This window comes from Solanum stenotomum, chromosome 2 (genome assembly GCF_019186545.1).
Source record: "Solanum stenotomum isolate F172 chromosome 2, ASM1918654v1, whole genome shotgun sequence".
Taxonomy (NCBI): domain Eukaryota; kingdom Viridiplantae; phylum Streptophyta; class Magnoliopsida; order Solanales; family Solanaceae; genus Solanum; species Solanum stenotomum.
The window spans coordinates 33,049,487-33,056,549 of record NC_064283.1 but is presented as its reverse complement, the minus strand read 5'-3'; the positions used below and the strand labels follow the sequence as shown (position 1 = coordinate 33,056,549).

At 31.2% G+C, this 7,063-nt stretch overlaps 1 pseudogene; it reads right to left on the bottom strand.

Annotated features, from left to right (window-relative positions):
- Positions 1 to 2,793: 2,793 nt before the first annotated feature.
- On the bottom strand, positions 2,794 to 3,450 carry LOC125856495 (agamous-like MADS-box protein AGL62; annotated as a pseudogene).
- Positions 3,451 to 7,063: the final 3,613 nt, after the last annotated feature.

Here is a 7,063-nt window from a genome sequence, read left to right as displayed (position 1 = left end):
AAGTTGAAATACCATTTTACCCCTACACTAAATAAAAATATTACGAAATATCCAATCAATTAAATATTAAATAGTAATTATATAATATTATTATGATAATACACTAAATTCTAAAAGTGGAAAGGTATTAAGTCAATAATTCAAAGAAAATTTTTTCATGGAAAATTGTTAGACATTTTTATCCTTTTAAAAAATAAATTAGTTACATTTAAAAAAAAATGTATTTATTTTTATTTTTATCCTTCAATTTACTTAAAATAATCTATATATGATATATCATATATCATATGGTTACTTAATTTGTTAAGTATTAATATTTTGATTACATAATATCGTATATGAAGCCCAACAACTATACTTTATTTCTTATGTTATAACATTATAATGATAATCGATTAGATTAAGTAATTTAATTAAAGTAGAAGAGAAAACAATGTATTAAACTCTTCCAATTCAGTGACTCTTTGAATTTTCAAACCAAAAAAAAAATTCATGTGTCATGATTCGATGTGTCTCATTAATCAAAAATTTTAATTGTGTAACTTTATTGTCTATGTAATATATTGTTGCGAACACATACATATTTGTTCATTTTCACCCTTTTTGTTTTATTTTTAGTTTTTCTACAATTTGTATGAATGAGATTAACAACTTCATTTTTAAATAAAAATGAGAGTTCCATTTATATTTGTGCGACACTAAGCCTAATAGTTTTCTTAAATATGAGCAATTTATATTGGTGGTAGTTTTCTATAGTGTTAAAACTCAAATGGTTGGTGTGATGACAATTTTGCTTTTGGACATTTTGATTGCAATATTGTAAGAATGGAGTAATTAAGCTTTATTTTGTTTAGATTTTAGTAATATAAATCAACAAGATTATTCAATATTCTACTTGAATTATATTGTTCAAGAGTAACATTATATTGTCTTTTGCAATTGCTTTATATTGTTGCAACATATATTTTCACATGGAAAATTGTATTTTCACTTACAAATTTGAAACACGCACACATGTATGTTGTACTATTATTAATGTCATTTTAGAAAGTTTGAAATACTTGATAGGACTAAACGCGCAACACTCATGTCCACAACTAGTGTATCTAATAATATAAAGAGACATTTGCCTATTCCATTATGTAGGAAAAAAAATCTCCTAAATTTGAAGAGGGAAATCCTTAGTAAGCCATATAGGAATCAAGCTTATTCCAACTTCCATTGAAGCTTAGAACACGTATGTTGAAGTCGGGGTTGGAGCTAGATTTAGGTATTCTGTTGTGTCAGAGCTAGACTCTTCACACTACGGCTAACTCACTTATTCTTAATTTCAAGCCCAAGCGGTATAATAAAGTGACGATTCATGACTAGGGGGGCATGTAAATACTTGGAGGAAGAATTGCTAAAACTGAAAAATATGTTGATTCAGTGGCACAAATTGAGTTTAACAAGCATGGAAGCAAATCTTCAGAACAAGCAACAACTCCCGCACTAGAAAAAGGTATAACATTTGACGAAACTACTATTGTTCGGATAGAGGATGACCTCAACACCATACTTGAACAACAGACGATTTAACTGTTGTACCAATTTTTGGTATGGACGGTATAGGTAAGATAACTCTTGCCAAAAGAATTTAGAATGATTGATCATATATTCCTTCTCGATTAATAACATGCATGGATCACTATCTCCGAAGAATACAATGAGAGACAAATGTTTCTTGAAGTTGTGTCTTCAATTAAAGGAAACAATCACTAAATGAGCAGTGATCAACTAATGGAGATTGTGTATAGAGGTATGAAGGGTAGGAGATTTCTAATTGTCAAAGAAGATATATGGAGTAGTGAGGCATGGGACCAAATGCGAAGAATATTTCCAAATGATCGATGACAATAGAAACGGAATGGTATTAACCACTCGGCTCAAGTATGCTGCTAATTATGTGAGATGTCCTAATTTTCCACCTCATAGAAAGTCTTTTATAAGTCTTGATGTCCTGATTTTCCACCTTTATTTCAATGCAACCAGATATTCCGAAACAAATGTTTTACAATTCAAATTGCTTAAGGTATTGGATGTTTTTTCAATTGATTAATATGATTTCTCTTGTGTAATACCTCAGCTTGTAGATTTGTGATATGTTTCGAAGAGAAATCTTTGTCGAATCGACAGGGTTGATATATGAAAAATGTCAGAGATAAGACGTTTTGATATTGGATTGCCACTATATATATGTTATCCTCTTGCTGCGGAAATCATAAGAAGAACTCGCAATCTAATCTCAAGGAATTCCAATTAAAAGGTACTTGTATACCATGGGAAGTCATGACTTTGCTGGCTAATTTACCCAATCTCCAAGGGTTCCCTCGAACAGATTGGACAGTAAATGAAGATGTTGTGTTTCACAAATTAAAATATCTACGAATCGTAGAAGCAAATCTGCAAGGAGGATACTCCCCAGACGTTTGTAATATCTTTGATAAACTAGAAATTAATATGTAATGCAATTCAAAGGAAAAAATCAACATGGCAATGGACTAATAACATAACATATATAATTAAAATTACTAGAATCATAACGGATAAACATTACATGATGAACACAACACTTAGTACTGACTTCAACTGAATCATAACTGATGAACACAACACTTAGTACTGACTTCAACTGAATCATAACTGATGAACACAACACTCAGGATAGCTCAAATGACAAATGAACCTAGACACTTAATATAATATTTTATTTTTGACAATTCCATAACGTGCGCACTAGGAATGACGGCTGAACTAGTAATTAGGAACTATGGAAGAAGTAGATCCAATAATCCTATTAGCAAAGGGTCCACCAACATTGAGTCCATATGAAGAACTTTAGCTAGCACAATTAGGAGGAGTCCAGGCACTTCCCAATGTCTGAAATCGGAATGCATTATTATTCACCATTTGTGCCTCTTTTTCAACCTTTTGCTTCAGAATTTCCAATGCCTTCTTCAAGTGTTGAAGTTGGAATAAGTGAAGTTCTTCCATGGGAGATTCCCACTATACACCATCAGCTCTCTTCCTAATTTCTCGAAGGGATTCTCCGCGATATTTCTCCATCTAGAGAACCCCCTCGAGGTTCATGAGCTTGGTATTGAGCTCACAAATACCAATTTTTCTAAGATCCACGATTTGTTGATTGTGGACATCGTTATTTGGTGGAGGGAGGTTCCTCCCAAGGAAACTCTCCACCAACGTGTCCACGCTAGGGTGACCAAAGAAGAAAACTTTACCGTCCGGGGAAAATATAACAATGGCAATTTCAGCACCACATAGCGTACAAAGTTCACAAGCCTTTTTGAACAGACCAGCACGTCGCTTAGAAAACGTAACTCCTAAGTTTCTAGCATTCTTTATTTTCACCATGTCAACACTTTGACGACCCTTGCTAATTCTTCTTGTCATCTCTAAACTATCACTAAGAAATTGTGATTTTTGGTCTTAACACCAAGAGCTTTATATAAGAAATTGTGGTTTAAAATAACTTAATGATATAGACGTTAATGATTATAATTAGACAATTCATTTTTTTCCTAATTAGATTTATATTATTGGATTGCATTTGACCGCTATTTTATTTGAGAACAATTTGGGAAAAAAAGATATATTTAATGATTAATAAAAACCTTTTACTTTAATAATAATACCAATTTTGCATTAGCCATTGAAGTTTCCTAGTCGATCATCATTTAGAGTTTTTTCCTAATTAGAATTCTATTATTGGATTGCATTTGACCGATATTTTATTTGACAACAATATTTTTTTAAAATATATTAAATGATTAATAAAAACCTTTTATTTAATAACAACACGAATTTTGCATTTACCATTGAATTTTCCTAGTTGATCACCATTTAGAGATTTTTCCTAATTAGAATTATATTATTGGATTGGATTTGACCGCTATTTTATTTGAGAATAATATTTTTTTAAAATATATTAAATGATTATTAAAACCTTTTATTTTAATAATAACACAAATTTTGCATTTACCATTGAATTTTCCTAGTCGATCATCATTTATATATTTTTCCTAATTAGAATTATACTATTGGATTGCATTTGATCGCTAATTTATATGAGAACAATATTTTTGAAAATATATTAAATAATTAATAAAAACCTTTTATTTTAATAATAACACAAATTTTGCATTTACCATTGAATTTTCCTAGTCGATCATCATTTTTAGATTTTCCCTAATTAGAATTATATTATTGGATTGCATTTGACTGCTATTTTATTTGAGAACAATTTTTTAAAAAAATATATTGAATGATTAATAAAACCCTTTTATTTTGATAATAACACGAATTTTGCATTTACTATTGAATTTTCCTAGTCGATCATCATTTAGATACATACAATGTATCACATCAAGTATACACGGGGGTTTGGATTTTTACATGTTATTATTATTTATACCGTGTTACTCAAGCCCTAATTAAGTAGGCTTACAAATCAGATCATGATATGATCAAGTGCTTTCTAGATCGTCTCTAACCTTCTAATTGGTATTTATTTCCAAAATGCTTATATATATATATATATATATATATATATATATCATGTGGTGATATATTTGCCTTTTCAATTTGTAAATGCTAAACAACTCACATTCAAATATTATATTGATTTGTATTGGATTTATTAACAACAAACAACTCTTTCTAAATAATAAAATTTGTAAACTTATTTATTTAAATAAATTTACTAGTACAAATATATAATATAAAATGCAGAAAATAAATAAACCCGTTAAAAGGATTTGAGGGGTATTTTTGTCTTTACATAGATTAATACCATGGTATTAAATTCTATGTATTCCTAATATCACCAAATGGAAGGTATTAGTTATACATCCTATACCATGTATGGTGTATAACTAATCCATGAATTAGTTATACCTAGGACCTAAATTTCTACCAAATATAGTACTAAATAATACCATACAAATACATAGGCCCTAAATTTCTCCTAATATTCCCTACACTCCATTGAACTATGCAACGACTTTGAATAAAGTAGAAGACAAAATCACAACGCCTATCCCTATTAAATATATTACTTACATCCATGGAGAACCTACTGTATTATGGGAGGAAGAAGAGGTTGAGGCCATAATCATTAAAGAAGATTTACCATTTGCCATAATTGGAAAATTTTCTTTTAGCTGGTCAGAACTAGAAGAGATCTTAAAATTGGTCCTTTACTGTGTGAGATTCAAGGCGGAATGTAAGGCAAGATTCTTGAGTGATAGACACATCCTAATTCACCTTACTACTATGGAATATTACTTGAATGTCATGTAAAAAATCGGCATATTTTTTGAAGGCTAAAGATGGGTATACTATCAGATGCGACCTCTAAAGTGGGAACCCTAGTTCAACCCAGAGGCGGAAACTACTACTGCCTTAGCATGGACCTCTGTTCCATCCCTATCACCTAATTTTTTCGTTAAAGAATCCTTATTTACGATGTCCAAAGCAATGGGAAAACAGTTAAATGTTGACATGGCTACAATAAGAAAATCTAGACCTAGTTGTGTCAAGGTAAAGGTTGAAGTCAACTTATTGAAAGAATTTCCCAAACGGATCAATGTTGGAGTTAGGAAGACATCTTCTGGGGAAATAATCTCAACATCGATATAAATCTTATACGATTACATGCCAAATTATTGCAAATATTGTAAACTTTAAGCTAGGGGCATGAATTTTATCGTGGGGGTTTAAAAAGATAAGTAAGCAAGTTGGTCGGGGCGGGTAAAAAATAAACAGGTCAGATTCGATAGAAACAACTAAATAAAATTCAACTTTACCTCAACACAAACAATAAAATCGAGGAAGTATGTGTTTGACATAATGTTAAAATGAGTATGAGAGAATGTATTTTTGAAAATTTTAATTGTGGTCTTATCTCATCATTGTTGTATATATACGTTACTAATATACGTATCCACGGAATGTGCATATAATATTAATATAGTATTTTTATTTATTTTTTATAGTGATATCTAGTTTGAGTATACTAAATCATATTACCTTACAAAAGTCCAACTATAGTATTGTTCCTCATTAATGAAATGTAATCTCTCCCCCTCTGTCATGCTTCGAGCCTACACCCTGGACTTGACCGACACTCTAGAACCATCACTGATCCCAAGTGAATCCTTGGCCTAGCTTAGCACTCAGGGAAAGACATTACTCAACGACAAGAACTTCAAATGCAAAGATTAATTCAATTGTCTCAACTATTGATAAACTCAGAAACGTCAGGAAATATTCAAATAGCCATAAGAAGGCAACTCAAGTCTCAAAATATTAACAAGGGAAAGGGAAAAAGACTCCTCAACTACTACTGTCTATGGAGCCTCTAAATACTACGATAGATGTCAACACAAGACCCACAATATCTTAATAAATCTAAAGAATGTAAATGTGGAGCCCTTCAGAAAGCAAAGAGGTTTACCAAAGCTAGCTAGAATGAAATGGGATCAATGAAATGCTTGTTCGTGACCCTGAACACCTATACATGTATCATAAATAAGATGCAGATCGAATGACGCAAGTGCATTGAATGTACGAGCTTATAAGGGGAAAGATGAAACATAAGCAATTGAACTGATACTCTGGGAAGACAAAGTAATTCCAAAATTTGTCCCGAGCAAAGATTCCAAACGAAACGAGAATAAAAATGCAAGAATACGAAAAATCTAATATTGGTGTGAGAGTACGTGTCACGACCCAGACCGTCGTGATTGGCACCCACACTAACCATCTGGTGGGAGAGCCATTACTACAACCCAAACTAAATAACTTAACCAAAAACTATGCATTTAAAATACAGAAGCAGGTTTAAATGACTATAAAAATTGAATCTCCATAAACTCCAAAGTTTTAACAAATAACTAACCAAACTAATGGTGAAGAACAACCCTTAGAACCTGAAAGTCAATGTACGAAAACTCTACTAACGACAAGTCTAAGAACAAGGGTACAACCCCGAAGCTAAACAAAA